The sequence below is a fragment of the Marmota monax genome, unplaced genomic scaffold, assembly GCF_021218885.2.
Source record: "Marmota monax isolate L192 unplaced genomic scaffold, Marmota_monax_Labrador192_F-V1.1 WCK01_AAM20220418_F8-fsc00047, whole genome shotgun sequence".
Taxonomy (NCBI): domain Eukaryota; kingdom Metazoa; phylum Chordata; class Mammalia; order Rodentia; family Sciuridae; genus Marmota; species Marmota monax.
The window spans coordinates 7,699,945-7,717,347 of NW_026692072.1; positions in this window are offsets into that span (position 1 = coordinate 7,699,945).

The following is a 17,403-nucleotide window of genomic DNA, read 5'->3' on the forward strand; positions in this document are numbered from 1 at the left end:
GGAACTAGATAGAGATCATTATGGTAAGTGAAATAAGTCAAATTCAGAAGGTCAAGGTTTTCTTTCACATGTCTTCTCCAATGTGGAAGCTAGAGAGGAAAAAGGAAAATAAAGGTAAGGCATATCTCATGAAAATCAAAGGGAAATCAGTAGAGAAAAAGGACCAGAGGGTGGGTGGTAGGGAGAGAAGGGGAAGTGCTGGGGAGTGATATTGTCCAAATTATATTGTTATATTGTGTACATGTATGAAAATGTAGCAGCAAGTCCCACCATTATGTACAACTATAATGCACCAATTAAAAATTTGGCAGGAAAAAAAAAGGAGGGAAAAATGACATTTAAATCCTCTATATCCTGCCAAGTATGGTGGTATGTAACTATAGTCCCAGCTCCTCAGCAGACTGAGGCAGGAGGACTGTGTGTGCCTAGGAGTTGGAGACCACCCTGGGCAAACCGTAGAGATTCAGTGTTTAAAAGAATGAAAAGGGGGTGGGGGAAGAAGAAAGAGGAGGAAGAGGAGGAGGAGGAGGAGCAGGAGCAGCAGTGAGAAGGAGGTGGAGGAAAAAGAAAAGAAGAAAACAAAGCAAAAAGAATGAAATTTTATCCTGAATTCAACCACTCAACATTAAATAATTGAATGTCCAAACAGAATTTTACATATAGTAACAGACTGACATTTTAGAAAAAAAACAGATAACAGTGAATACCAAAACAATTGTAAAAAAAAGAAAATTTGTAGAAAACACACAGTATAAAATTAGAAGAAAAAAAAAGTTAAGAAAATTCTTGTTTGTTATATATCAGGAAGATAAAATGAGATGTTTCCTGAGTGCATAAGAATAGTATACTAACAAAAGATATATTTAGAAAATAAGAATTAAAAAAATTTAAAAAAGAAAATAAAAATAATCTGTTTTAAATATAACAATGCAATCTTTTTAAAAATATAGAGAGAGAAAAATGCTGAAGATAAAGGAAAGGACATCTGCAAGTAATATGTAGATAAAAATAAGACATTGAAGAAAATATAATTAGATAATCAGTCTAGTTCTACATCAAAATAATATATTTTTGAGAAAGAAATGACAGGATTTAGCCTTCTCCTTTTGTTATGACAGTAAAACTATTCATGATAAAAGAAATTCAGTTGCTTTCTTCTATGTTTTTCTTGTCTCTGTTGGCTTCTGCTGTACAAATCAAGCCCTATTAAGCACTCATTAGAAATTCGAAGATATTGCTATTAAGGGCTTTAAAAGCTTCTAGGGAGAAAACTAATCTAACATGAAAAGGAAGAAAGAAAAGAATCATAGCAATATGTGACTTCCAGATACTAACATTGGAAGCCACGTGACAATGAATGTAGTTACTACATTTCTGAAGAAAAATCATTTCAACCTAGAACTCCACTTGACAAAATCCCAATACAGGATGAAAATATAATGAAATTCTGCAATCTTTTGAAATAGCCTTTCTTGTTTTCACAGGAAGTGACTTGAATTGTGAATAAACCAAGAAAGAAGATATTGTGGTTCAAAACCAATCTACCTACCATAATAAGAGAATTCCCAGCTGGATGGGGAATGGGTTTTCTAAGATGGCATTTAAACACAAGGACTTGGTCGGGGCACCTAGTGGAGCTGGCAGTAAGAGAGTGGAGGGTTCTAAGCGGCATGTATCCAAGGAAAACCTGAAACTTAAATATTATTAATGTCAGTGGGGTCCTGAAGGCAGTTGCTAATGGACTGAATTTTACCTCACCCCAAAATGTATTTGTTGAAATTCTAACCGCCAATGCAATTATGTTTAGAGATGGGGCTTATAAGGAGATAATTAATGGTAAATGAGGTCATCAGGGTAGCCCTGATCCAATAGGATCAGTGTCCTTTTAAGAGTAGACACTTGATTGTTTGCTTTCTATCTCTCTGGCTCAGAGGAAAGGCCAGGTAAGGATATGATGGGAAGTGGCCATTTATAAGCAGGAAGAGAGACCTCATGAGAAACTAAACCCTGCAATATCTTGACATGGGCCTTCCAACTTTCAGAACTGTGAGGAAAAAAAAATTTTCTCATGTCTATGCCACACAGTCTGATATTTTCTTTTGCAATCCTGGGAAATCTGTGAATTTCCTTCAGTCCCAGAGAGCCACATTATAAGCATATGACTACATTGTGATTGTATTTACTTTTCTGGCTGAGAATTTGGGAAGGAATCAGTAACAGATAAATAAAAATTAAGCAAGAAAAATGTAAGAAATCTAGGAACTTCCAGAAAGAGAAAAAAATGTCATACAAAAAAGAAAGCATACATATTCCCAGAAAAATACTTATCCTGCTTTGAATAACATTTACTTTGTGATAAAAAGTTTTAAAAAATGAAGATTTAGTTAACCAAAAATTATTTATATGAAGAGAGGATAAATGTGTCTGTGTCAATGTGCCTCTGAAGAATATAAGTAAAAAGTTCACAATGTTAGAAATAACTTCCATTTTAGGCATAGCATATACATAGAGCTACAGCGTTGTTAGCAACATAATAACATTACACTCTACAAAATCATTACTGTTCTTGAACCTATTAATAAATTGCATTTCTACAAAATTGGTTTGAAGTTTAAGGTAAGACAGAAGCCAGAAGGTCCAGGTCTGGCAGGGTTCAGTTTCTACCTGACTCATGATAGTCATCTTCTCATTGTGCTACCACACAAGCTCTGTTGTGAGTATGTGGAGAGAAGAGAGCACAGCCGCCAGTGTCTTCTCTTAATAAAGGGTCCTAACCTTAATGAATCAACGGCCACTTATGGTTTCATTTAACCTTACTTTAACCGGTAAGGTCCAGTCTCTAGGTATGATGTATTTGTTGAAATTCTAACCCCCAATGCAATTACGTCGAAGTCAACTTTAACATACCACTGAAATCAGCAATATATAAGCTTTATTCCCATTCCCTTGAAGCCATACTGCTTTGAGTTCTCTCACTCAAAGGTGAGCCAAAATATGAATGCTGGTTCCCTATGCCAGAACCCTGTGAGGAAGAAAGGTGTTATACTTGTAATTGGGATTACAGAAGGAAAAGAGAATCAGGAGAATTAAATATTGAAACAGTGGCCAAGAATTTTCTAAACAAATGCATGAAAAATATTGTTCAACATCTCTAGCAATTAGAAAAATGCAAATCAAAACTACACTGAAATTTTCCCTCCCTCTAGTCAGAATGGCAATAGTCAAGAATACAAGTAACAATAAATGGTGGTGAGAATGTAAGGAAAAAGGTACATTCAAACATTGCAGGTGGGACTGCAAATTGATGCAACCACTTGTGGACAGCGGTGACGGATAATGGAGGAGCAATGTCTTAGATTGGGGTCTCTGATGACCTCATGGCTGTGGCAAGCCTAGTGCCTGGGAATGTTCCCGTGTAAGGGTGCAGGGTGCCTAGCTGCTATAGCAATGCCCTGCATGAGAATACTCTGAAGAAGACTCTTATCAGCCTTGACCTTGATCTCAGATCCATAGTTCCTGATAATAGAGGAATACTCCTGCAAAACAACCACAATGTTTCACCAGCTCCATTACTTCTGAATCTGCCCACTTAACAGTAACTTTAAACAATGAACTTTCCTGAGAGTTTCAAAAAGCTCCTAACATTGCACATTGCAACTGTAAACTGAAACTGTGGAAAAGCTACATAATTTTTTCTAGTCCTGTAATTTTCTGAGTACAAAGAATAATATTTGCATACTCTTTAACCTGATAATGAGTCATATATAAGTAAATGCTGCTGGCAAAACTTTTTTTTAAATTAGTTACACATGATAGTAGAATGCATTTATGCACTTTGATATACATAGATGGGATGTAATTTCTAATTTTTCTGAGTGTACGTGTTGTAGAATCATATTGATCATGCAGTCACATACATACATATGGTAATAATATCTGTTTCATTTTACTATCTTTTCTATCACCACATCTCCTCCCTTACCCTCCCATCACTTTTCTCTCCCTAATCTAAGGTGATACTATTCTTCCCTAGTGCCCCTCACCTTATTCTGAATCAGCATCTTTATATTAGAAAAATATTTGGCCTTTGGTTTGTGGGATTGGCTTATTTCACTTAGCATGATATTCTCCAACTCCAACCATTTACTGGCAAATTCTAGAATTTTACTCTTCTTTAAAGCTGAGTAATATTCCATTGAGTATATACACCACATTTTCTTTATCCCTTCATCTTGAGGGACACCTAGGTTGGTTCTATAGTAAAGCTATTGTGAATTGAGCTGCTATAAACATTGATGTGGCTGCATCACTATAGTATGCTGATTTTAAGAACTTTGGGTATAAGAAAACAATTAATAAAGTGAGGAGAGAGCCTACGGATTGGAAAAAAAAAATCTTTACCACATCCACCTCTGATAAAGCATTAATCTCTAGGATGCATAAAGAACTTAAAAAACTTAATGCCAAAAAAACCCCCAAATAACCCAATCAACAAATGGGCTAAGGAACTTTCGTACAGACACTTCACAGAAGAAGAACTACAATTGATCAACAAATATGAAAAAGTGTTTCAACATCTCTAGCAATTAGGAGAAATGCAAATCAAAACTACTCTAAGACTTCATCTCACTTCTATCAGAATGGTAACCATCAAGAATACAGGCAACAATAAATGTTTGCAAGGATATGTTGAAAAAAGAACACTCATACATTGCTGGTGAGACTGCAAATTGGAGCAACCACTATGGAAAGCAGTTTGGAGATTCCTCAGAAAACTTGGAATGGAACCATCATTTGACCCACCTGGCATAACTCTTTAGATCTGCTTCTCCATCAGAGAGTAGCACTTCACCTGATTCAGTTATTTGATCTTCAAAATCTGAGTGTGAGAGTCTTTATTTTTCTAATACCCCTTTGCCCCTCACCTAAACCTGCTAGTTTGGCTGCACTGGTTTCAGCAACCACTCTGGAAAGCAATAGGGAGATTCCTCAAAAAACTAGAAATGAAACCACCAGTTGACTAGGTTATACCACTCCTTGGTATATATTCAAAGGAGTTAAAATCAGTATACTACAGTGACCCAGCCACTTCATTGTTTATAACAGCTCCATTCATGATAGCTAAGCCATGGAACCAACCTAGATGCCCTTCAACAAATGAATGGATAAAGAAAATGTGGAATTTACACATGATGAAATATTATTCAGCCATAAAAAGAATGACACTATGACATTTGCTGGTAATGGATGGATCTGGAGATTATCATGCTAAGTGAAACAAGCCAATCCCCCAAAACAAAGATCACATGTTCTCTCTAGTATGTGGATCCTAACACACAATAAGTGGAAGTGGGGTGAGGAGGAAGAATAAATGTTTATTGAATTAGACCAAGCAGAATGAAGGGAAGGGAAGAGGGAACAGAAATAGGAAAGATAGTGAAATTAACCTGATACAAACTTTTCTATGTAGATATATCAATAATCAAAATGAATCTCCACATCATGCACAACCAGGACTGGGATCCCAGTTAGATTAAGGAATACTCCATATTTGTACAAGTATATCAGAATATACTCTACTGTTATATATATATATATATATATATATATATATATATATATATATATATATATATGAACAAATGGAACTTAAAGAAAGACCTTAAATGTATGTAGTAGCACAAATTATAAAGTGATAATAAAATTAATTGTTATAAAAAGAATTTTCTAAAAATAATATTGAATCCTCTCTTTTATCCCCCCCCCTCTCACACACACACATTCTTAATAACTTATATTCAAACTGGTAGTTATAATGAAATATAAATTTTAAAAAAGTCTTGAAGGAAGCTATGGAAACAATTCATATTACATGAAGAACAGAATAAAAGAATTTCAGTAGACTTCTTATCAGAAACTTTTTAAACAATGGGACAATAGAATGGTATACTTAAAGTGCTAAAAGAAAAATCATCAACCCATATTTTAGATCCAGTAAAAATATATTTCAAAAATTAAAATAAAGTAGAGATTTATTCAGGCCAAAATGCTGAATGAGTTCATTACCAGCAGATTTTGCCATGCAAAATGTAAGGGAAGTTTCTTTAAGCATTTTTATGGCAGAAGCATGATCTTACACAAAGGGAAGAATGTTATGAAAATTGCTTGGGTTTGGATATAAATGCCTTTTGTCTTTTTAATTTTTCTAAAAAGTAATTGTTTAAGACACAAAGATTAACATGTTTTTAGGTTTATAGAATTGGAAAATTAAATATATGACACTTTTATGACATAAGACTGGAGGCAGGAGTTGGGAACATACTGTTTAAAGGTTCTTATATAACACGTGGCACAATATACAATTATTTGAAGGTAGATTTTTTGAAAAGCAACATAATTTGCAGTGCCTCTAAAACATCGAAACCCTTAAGTATATATGTAACATAACACTTATCCAATCTGGATGTTAAAAACCACAACACACACAAAAAAAATTCAAAGATCTACTAAATGCTGATCTATATCTAAATTAGTAGGGACTCACTACAGTACTGATTCCTGTCCTTTATTCATTAATCTATAGATTCTTTGGGGTTCCAGATAAAATGTCACAGGGATTTTTCATTGAAGTTGACAAGCGGATTTTAAAAATTGATGTGAAAGTGAATAAAAACAAAGAAAAATCACCAAATCAGAATGGAAAAAAAAAAGTTGACTATAAACATTATCTAATTTTAAGATGTATTGTACAGCTACAATAATCAAGAAACATAATCAAACTGTCACACTTAGATCAATAGAGCAGTGGGGAAAATCCTGAAATAGAACTGCACATCTATTGACAAAGGATTGCCAACAAAATTTCAAAAACAAATCATTAGAGGAAGATCTTTTAAAAAGTGGAGCACTGGAAGAACTGAACACACACACACACACACACACCCCCTTCGACTAAATATCACATCATACACAAATATTAACTTAAACATGTCTTGAGTCTACAAATAATACCTAAAACTGCAGAGCTACAATATAGATTTAGAATTAGAAAACTAAAACTTCAACATTAAGTACAAAGGGAATCTTTTCTTGAATATGACAACAAAGTCATCACCCATCATAAAGAGAAAGAAAAGTAAGCTTCATCAAAATTAAACTTCCCTTCAAATGATGCCTTTAAGAACATGAAACTGAGGGAGACAGATTTGGGGCAAAAATTTCACCCACAAAAATATATGGATTTTAAATAAGCAGAATGTTTTTAATATTAGAGAAATGGAAGCTAAAACCCCAACGAGACTCCACTGCACATCTATTAGAATGGATTAAGAGGAACTTTACTAGTAATCCCAAGTACTGATGAGTATCAGAAGCTGGGGAAGGTGTAAGATGGAGGAACCAGCCATTTTATCTCCCCAGAGATCCCCTCTGTGCACTTAAGGTGCTTGCTTTCTCTATGTTCCCCAGGTCCTTTGCAGGGAGACTCCAGTAAATTCCTGATAGAATTCAGCTTAATTCTTGATCTATCCTTTTCCTTCTCCATTACAGGTAGGGCTGGCATTGAAGGCTTGCTCTCCTTGCTTTCTCCCATTGTCTTCCAGGACACGTTTCTCCAGAATCTTTCCAGTGAATTCTTCCATTATGAAAAAAAAAAAAAATGTGTTTCCTGCACCTGCCCAAATCATTCATTATTGCATTTCATTCATTTTCACTTCCCAAGATGAACAATAACACCCAGGAAATACTCCCCTTTTACACTAATATTGAACTGATCTGTCAATGTAGGACCTTAAGATATCAACCCCTCCCTCTTATGTGCCCTATTTGCTGAATTTTTCACCCATCTTCTAAGGAAATTTTTCTCTTTAATCAGCCTATTGTTATTTTGTTTGCCATTTTTTCTCATTTTTTCCAGTTCTAAAAATAAAACTAATGAATGAAACAGCTTTTTAAGCATAATAAATTTGTTGGACATTATTAACACTTAATTCCCAGAGGCAATAATAAACGTATAAGGCATTTTAATTAGACTCTCAGTCTTTAGGTATTTGGTAATTTCTTGGTTTTTGTTTCTTCTCGCTCAACCCAAGAAAATGCCATATCATCATAGTAATATTTATAAAATGTCTGCCACGATGTAACTGATTCAGTCAGGGTCACTCCAGGTGAATTGGGCTGGCTACTAAATAACCACACAGCGACAGAAAATACCATTTTCGGGGTTCAGTGATGGCTCCTCGACCTCAGCTCCTACCAAGGAGGCAAGAAAGGCAGATATGAGAGAGAGAGAGAGAGAGAGAGAGAGAGAGAATATATGCCTGAAACACTCCTATTTATTGAGGGGAAGTCATTCAAGAAAGTTCAACCCAAATAAGGCAGGGGATTGGGTTCCAGGGGGTTGCTTGGTGGTATCTTGTGGTCAGCAGATTGACTGACATCTTGGAAAGCCACACCCATCTCAGGCAAGGTGTGGGGATCAAAGGCAGAGCAAGTGAAAAGGACACAGACCTGCACAGCTCAGACAGAGCAGCAACGTCAATCCAGTTGCCTCATATGCTCAAATGTGCATAGCTCACACACATAGCCCATAGCTGGCCCACGACAAAAACGTATTCCAAATCTTTTTTTAATTGTTTATTAAAAAAATTTACCTACTTTCCATGGGTGAAACCAAAATTTAAATATGATAATTCTCAAACTATTATCAGAGTATTGATGTCCAAATTGAGGCTATGAATGACTCTTGAGCCAGTGGGCAAGCACATGAATTCAAGGTTAGTTATCCGAACATCTACTCCCAAAAGCTGTTTTGATGGCAGTTCAAAATAATAACTACGAGGAGAATTAAGGAACAGACTACCTATGTTCAAAGCAATTTCTTGCAGAATTGTTTGACAAACGCCTTAAGAACAGCCAAAGTTGTACAAATGAAAAGTCTTACATATAAATTCCTTCTTTAGCCACTCATATTCAGGAAAAAAAAAAAAAAAAAAAAAACATGCCTGTATAATAACCTAAAGCAGTACCTTCCCTGGGGCTAATAAATGCCCTGTGTCTAATAAATGCCCTCCCTCCCTGTGCATTTGCTGAATCTCTGCAGCCAACGGATTCTGTTTACACACCCTTCTGCTTCTCTCAAGACCCAAGCATCTGTTCACTTTGGTCAAGGCTACCAACATGGGTATTTGCCAAGACCTCAGCAACTTCACACAGGGTCTAAATTTTAAGTTTCTTTTAAAAACAGATTATTGCTTTTGGACCAAGCTATCATATGCTAACTTTTTCAAAATGCAAAGGACTCATGAACTTAAAGCTTCAGAACCTCTCTATTATGACCCCAACATAAAGCTAGCCTTTGTATTCCTCCACTGGTCACCAATGTCACACTTTACATATACATTGAAGTCCAGGAAGGACAACTAGTAAGTAAGCAATCATGGAGTTGAGATAACTTTTGAACAAGAGTCAAAAGCATTTGATAATAGCGATTGTCTATGACATAAAGAAAGAATTTCAGAGTATCCTCAAGTTTAGACCTGAATAATGAGATCAACATCATTTATTGAAATGAGAAGACCAGGTGAAAAATCAGATTTTTCAGAGTGGAAAGAATCAAAAGTTCAGTTTTGACTACATTAAATTTAAATATATATTAACTAAAGAGTTCTGAGGATAAATTGAGGTTGAAGATGTAATTCTGTCATTAACATTAGCAGTGATATAGTTTTGATATGTAAAGATAGGAGAATGGATGAGTTCACATACATTAGGCACTGAATTAGCTACAGTAAGTTCTATGTACCAAGCCGTAGGGCATTGCTTTTTTCCCCTATTTTTAAAATATATTCATTTTCAATTACTATGTTATGATTATACATATTTATATGACTAATACAATGGTTAATTATAAGATCAGGGCAATTGGCATATCTATCCCTTCAGATATGTACCATTTCTTTGTGTTGGGGAATATTCAAAGTCATCTCTCCTAGCTATTTTGAAATATTCAATTAATTGTTGTCAACTGTTGTTATTCTACTGTGCTGGTCCAGTGCTTCTCAACCATGGTTGTGAATATCGATCAAGTGGGATCTTGTTAAAATGGAGATTCTGATTTTGCAGGTCTGTGATACAGCTTCAGGTTCCCCATTTCAATAAATATTCCCCGTGCTGCTGGTCTATGGACTGCACATTGAGTTCAAGTCTCTTGGGCATTTGAATATTTAGATGTAGGATCAAAAAGAAACAAAAAACAAATCAGCCAGTGAAGCAAACCAAGAGGAAAGGTAATATGATCAGAGAAAAACTTTTGTTTTTGAGTTATCTTAGTAGATTTAAATATGGAATCACTCTTGAATTCCTGGAATAAAACCTACTTTATCATAGCATATGTGATTCTTTTGATAGGCTGTAGACTCCATTTCCTAAATATTTAAGAATAACTTTTCTTAATTCATAAGGGAGAATAATCATGTTTCCTTTTGTGTTATCATTGAAATTTCTAATGTTTTCTCTATTCAAGAAAAGCTTAAACTGTATTAAAGTCTTTAAAAAATGACAAAAAGTTAGTTCAACCATCTGTTTCCAGTGAATTTTTAAAATCATAATCGTTTGAAGGTAAATTTTGTAATTTATACTTTTTCTAGGAAAACAGAAATTTCTTCGTGGTTTTCACTACATAGGGTTTCATATGATATTGTCTTATAACCTTATAAACCCTACTGACATAGTGTTTCATATGATATTGTCTTATAATTCTGCAATATCTCCTGCACATATGTATGTATGTGTGTGTGTGTGTGTGTGTGTGTGTGTGTGTGTGAGAGAGAGAGAGAGAGAGAGAGAGAGATTGTGTGTGATTTTTTTTTTAACATTTCTATATTCACTTTTTGCTTTAATAGTGATTAATTTGGGCCTTTAACATAGGAGAAAATTTCTACAAATAAAAAATAAACTACTTCCTTTAATTTTTATGTATATGATTCTTTCTTTTTACATATTTTGGTTTCTATAGTTGATTGATTTGCATTTTTAAGATTGAGTGACTTTCTTTAGTTTTTCCAATTTTTAAAACTCTTTTATTGTCAGTAAGCATGTGTAATTTTTAATAGGTACAATGTTTTCTGAGATCTCCAGGTGTTCCTGTGAAATATTTGTGTTTTAATACCCATATTTTCTAAATATTTTGTAATTTGTATTTTTAAATATTCTTTCATTCAAGGAGATTTTTGGAACATATATGTCAATTATAAACAGTTGTATGTTTCTATTTTTACAGAAACAAAGAATGTGAATTTACTGAGTAAAGCTTAAAATGCTTCAGTGTCTTGTAATGCATATAAGAAAAATGTTAAACATTTGAGGGACACAATATGACACATATTGATTAGGCAACTTGATTATCTGATTTGATTTTTATTTATGTGTAATTTTCTAATTCTGAAAGTCATACAAACCCCTCCCCCCCTTTTTTTCTGATCAAGTTCCTGGTACATATGTACATTTTGCTCCATTTATTGTTGTTCCTACAGGTCTGTGACCATAATGCAGAACTATCCAATAAAAACTTCTATGATGAAAATATTCTATAGTATCTCTGTCCGATACAGTTGTCACAGTCACATGTAACTATTGAATATTTCAAATGTGGCTAGTATAACTATGTTTCAAAATGTATTATATTTAAATTGATTTAAGTTTAAATTTATGTAGTCACATATGACTGGTGAATATCATATTAAACAATACAATTGTAATATTTCCTTCATAAATCTTATCATTAACAATATTTTTATTTGTTTTGTTTAGGGCATATTAGTTTCATTTAACTTTCATGATGAACTACCACAAGATGCATGATTAAAACAACCAAAATTTATCTTGTGACATTGTCATGGTTTGGATATGAGGTGTCCACCCAAAGCTCACATATGAGACAATGCAAGAAGGTTCAGAGGAGAAAGGATTGGACTGTGAGAGTCTTAACCCAATCAGTGAATTAATTTCCTGATAGGGATTAACTGAGTGGCAACAGAAGTGGTAGGGTGTGGCTGGAGGAGATGGGAATTGTACAGACATTTGTATCTGGCGAGTGAACTCATTCTCTCTGCTTCCTGATCACTGTGATGTGATCTGCTTCCTTATGCCACACTGTCCTGCCAAGATGTCCTTCCTTACCTCAAGCCCGGTGAAATGGAGCCTTCTGTCTATGGATTGAGACCTCTGAATCCATAAGCTTCCAAATAAATGCTTCCTCCTCTACAATTGTTTTGGTGGGATCTTTTAGTCACAGCAGCAAAAAAGCTCACTAAAACAGACATTCTGGAAGCTGGAAGTCTGAAATCACAGCATGGCAGGACTGTCTGTGAATCTCTAGGAAGAGTCGCCCTTTCCATCTTCTGGTGATTCCCACAAAGTCCTTGCTTTCCTAATTTGTAGTTGTTATCACCCCAATTTCTGCCTCTCTTCAAATGGTTCTTACTAAAATATGTGAGCACATTATGCAAAATTTCATCCTTTCCATAGAAAGTTGTCCCTGCTTCATACCCTGTATGTTTTAGTTTAGCTCAACTTCACCATGGAATGGCTGTCAAGTTGGTGCTGTGCACGGAATATTTGTGTTCTCCCAAATTTCATATGTAGCCTTTGTAACCCTTAATTGGATATTAGGAAGCAGAACTCTCATAAATGGGAAGTGGTGTCCTTACCCAAAACAAAACAAAACAAAACAAAAAAAAACACAAAAACACCTCAGAAACTGTCGTCACCTTTCCTTTTCAACATATGAGAATATAGCCAGAAGACAGCTGAACCAGGAAGTGGATTCTTGCCAGACACTAAACCTGTCAGTGCCATCGGGATCCTAAACTCAAAGCCTCCAGAACTGTGAGAAAGATTTGCTCTTTAAACCACCCCATCTGTGATATTTTTGTTATAGTCACCTTCATGGCCTAAGATAGTTTCATCTAAATGGTTGTTAAGTGGAAGAAAATGACTGCCTTCCAAAGCAGGCATGGAAAACCCCTTTCCAAAGTCAGAGCTCACTCTTTTTATAAGAAAGTAGGGTTAAGGCATGGAGATAAAAGATTGTTCAAGCAAATAGCCTCTACACACAAGGCACATTTATACAGGGAAGGCACTGTATGTGTTTACTAGGGCTGCCAATTATTATAATCAATTATTATAATCTAAGTGGAATAAAATAAGAAAAAAGTATTTCATTGTTCTGGAGGCCAGAAGTATAAAATTAAAGTATTTTAGGGACATGATCTGTCTGTAGATTCTGGAGAAGAAAACTTTGTGTTTTCCTAGCTTTTGTTAGTTGCTAGCAATTCCTGGTGTTCCTTGGCTTGCCATTTCATTATTGCCAACTCTGCCTCCATCAAAACATGACCTGTTTCCTCCTGCATCCTGTTTCTTCTATTCTCTCCCATTTAAGGACACCAGTCAGGAGGTTTGGGGCCCATCTTAATCAAGCATGATCTTATTTTGAATTGATTAGAACTACAGATATCCTTCTTCCAAATAAGGCAAACTCATAGGTGCCAGGTGTTAGAACATCCAAATGTCTTTTTGGGAACACAACTTATTCCACATGAGGTAGCAACTGAGTTTTGGGGTAAAGGTGGATGCCTAGGATTGGGATTGTTCTAAAGAGAAGGCTGAAGGAAACCCTCAGATCCACTTTACCTCCTACAGTCTCACACAAGACTCAACCTCTTTTGTGACAACTGATCCCTCTCTAAATGACAACCTGGATTGGAATCATTTTCTGGGAAATGGAGCTACCTGCCACTTTAACTCTCTGCACTGTGAAGATAAATACACAATTAAAAAAAAAGCACATTGTTACAGAAACTAATTGTATCTCAGGATGTGACAGGATTCTGCAGTGTGCTCTTTGGGATCACTGGTCTATTTCAGTTGTGTTAAGAGGCTCTGCACAGAGAGAAGAGTGGCATGTGCTCATTAAGATAAGTGCCACATTTAATTATAGACACAGAAACACAGGTTTCAGTACATTCTGTGCAGGAGAAAATCATATTCCCTGCACCTTTCAATACCAATATAGATCTAAAATCAGAGTCAAGATAATACCATTAGTGTAAACCAACCCAAATTCTCCATTTCACTTAATCTATGTCTTTCTTTCCTGCATGCAGGTTAGTATTGTTTACAATTGTGAAAAATATATGTTAGAACTTTAGACTATTTATTTATCAACACCTATTGAGCAACAGCTATATACTTAGATGTCATTCAGAGTGCTTGGGATACATCAGCAAAAAGCAAAAATCATACACAACCACACACAAGAGCAGTTGAAGGTCTCGGACTTTGTGGTGTTTATATTCTTCTTAAATTCTCACTTTCTTTCTTTTCTTTTTGTATTTCTGCTATTAATTTTGGATTTTTCTGATTTGTGATTATTGGAAGCTTTAGCTGGAATCAAAATGCATAAAGATCAAAATATTTTGTAATGGAAAACTTAATACCTTTATGCACATGCTTGTGTGTATGTATCTCAAAAACTGTATGTTTTATAACCAAAAATAAACGACTGAAGGAAATAAAGTCTTTATGTCTTTGTGATGTTTCCACCAATTTTCAATAGAACTTGCTCTTTATAATATGCAGCTTTAAAAGCATTTCCCCCAGTCAGGTTTGGTGGTGGAAATCTAAAATTCTAGAGACTTGGGTGGTTCAGATAGGAGGCTCCTAAGTACAAGGCCACCCTAAGCAACTTAGCAAGACTATGTCTCAAAATAAAAATGAAAAAGGGATGGAGGATGGGAGGAGCTCAATAGTAGAGTGTCTGAGATCAATCCCCAGGCCAGTAAACAAAAACAAACAAAACAAAACATCTCTGTCAACTATTTCAATGTCTCCCTGTTTAAAGTATTAACAGTAGTGGAAAATGTTCATAGATTTGAACTTTGATTTCTATATATTCTTTGACTTTTCCAATCATAAAGAAAAAAATGGACAAAGATGTATCTATAAAAATATTTGATTTGATTTCCTCTTTTATTTTGTTCCATTTTAAACTTATTTGTGAACCCTATTTTTCTACCACTTAACGTAAATTCTATGAAGTAAAAAAAGAAAATGTATCTCTTGCTCCTCCTATATTCCTCATTGCAAAGACAGTCTCAGACATAGAGTAGGTGACCAATAAATGCTTTTGGAAAAAGATATTTACCACTTAACAATTCTGTAAACATGCATTCTGGGAAGTACATTAATTTAGTTTGTGCAATAAAGCCCTCACTAAAAATTTAAAATGCTTACTTCTATGGTTTGAATCTTTGCATTCCTCCAAACTTCATGTTGCAAATTAAACTATAATGACAGTATTAATTAGCATTAATTGATAGAGCTTTTAGAATATGATTAAGTCCCGAGAATGGGGACCTCATGAGAGTAATTAGCTACATTATACAAGGTGTGAGGAAAGTAGGTAGACTCTTTTTGCTCTTCCTCCTCCTTGCACAGAAAGACACAGGGTTTGTTCCCTGGTGGACACAGCAACAAGGTGGTATCTTGGAAGCAAGGAGCACCTCTCATCAGGCTTCAATCCACTGTGCCTTGATCTTGGACTCCCTAGCTTTGAGAAATGTATGAAATAGGTTACCCAGATTCAAGAATTTTACTATAGGAGGACAAAAGGACTTACACACCTACAAAACATTTTCTTCTCCTTCTGTGCTAAACACACAGTATGTTGGACTTTTTATTTTGCTTATAAAGTTGCACCAAATTCTAGGCCTTGAAGGGAACTTCAAAAAGTCAAATCTCAGTCCTACTTTATTTCATTAAAAGCATGGATCATTTTGCTGCAACTTCTATTTGAAAAATCATCCCCAGTTACATACTTAAATCACAAGTTGCTCTAATTTTTAAAAGGTTTTCCCTTAAGCAAGGTCAAAAACTGCATCTCTATAACTATCACTAGTAATTTTTTTGTCCAGAATTTTAAGTATTTTTAACCTCATGTACTGGACAGATCTAAGGCAGTTCTATGATTCCCGACTCCTGGTATTCACGCTCTTAAGTGACTCCATCCTTTTACACATGGCGTGTGGCCTATGACCTGCTTCTAATCAATAGCATGTAGCCAAAATGACAGGATACATGACATTATGTTATTATGTTACATAAAATTGATACACCTATTTTGTAAGATCAGTCTCTCTCCCTTGCTGCAGATGAGTGAAGATACTGCCTTGTTGAGAAGGTCTGTATGGCAGAAAAATGAGGGTGGCCTCAAGACAGTCACTAAGAGTTGAGGACCTGAATCCAATAATCTATAAGAAACCTCTTGGTCTACAAATCCATAAGATACAAATCAGTGCAGCAACCATAGGACTTTGGAATCAAATCCATCTCCAGTGGAGCCTCTGATAAGAATCCAGGCCCAGACAGTACCTTTATTGGAGCCTTGTGAGATCCAGCTACATTGTGTGCAGGCTCCTGACCCACAGATAATGTGATAATATATGCATGTCATTTTAGGTCACTAAGTTTGTGGTAATATGGTTACACAATAAATGCCTAATATACCTCAAGTGTCAACTCTGAACATAGACTTCAATTCTCTGTTTTACTAAGGTTAGGAAGGATTCCACAGCCATGTCCAAACTCAGCAAGATTGAAGTTCCAGCAGGTAATAGTGATGTCTGCAGTGACTGTGATATGGGACATAGTATACCTGACACTTGCAATCCATCCTTCTCTAATTTACACTTTGGGAGACCAGAAAGAACAAGTGAAATATTTCCACATGTCAACTCTTATGCTGAAGATCAATTCTGTAGGAAATGGTTGTAAAGTGGACAAGGAGGACAGGGACAGGGTGAAACAGGTGATGTGTAGATATTTATGCATATATTGCTTGATAGGTTGTGAAATGTCCTGGTCTAAAAGGCTCAAGTCAGAGTGTAAAGTATTCAGCTGCTCCTAGGTTAAAGACCATTGTGTTTGTGCAAGATGTAGAGCCAGTGTTACTATTTTTCTATAGAAACTAATATTTCCATTCTTATATAAAAATTCTCACTCTTTCAACATTGTATCACTTTTATGCACAGGTATTGTGTTCATTTTCTGTGTTAACTGTCCCAACTCTGGAGCCACAAGCGTCTACTGATGTGCCTTTTTCTACAGAGTTCACAGTTTGACCCATGATGTATTATTAAAATTACCAAAGGCAATTTACTTCTGTCTGTATGAAAGATAGTTATGATATAATCACTCATCAATTTAATTTTTCTCCAGACGTATTTAATTAAATAGTAGAGTCAATATCTAAGGATAGGGTACATGGGATGTATAATATTGAGTTAATGACACTAAAGGGGATGCTCTATCCTAAGTCTCCTATGCGTGATTGTGAAGTCAATGGAG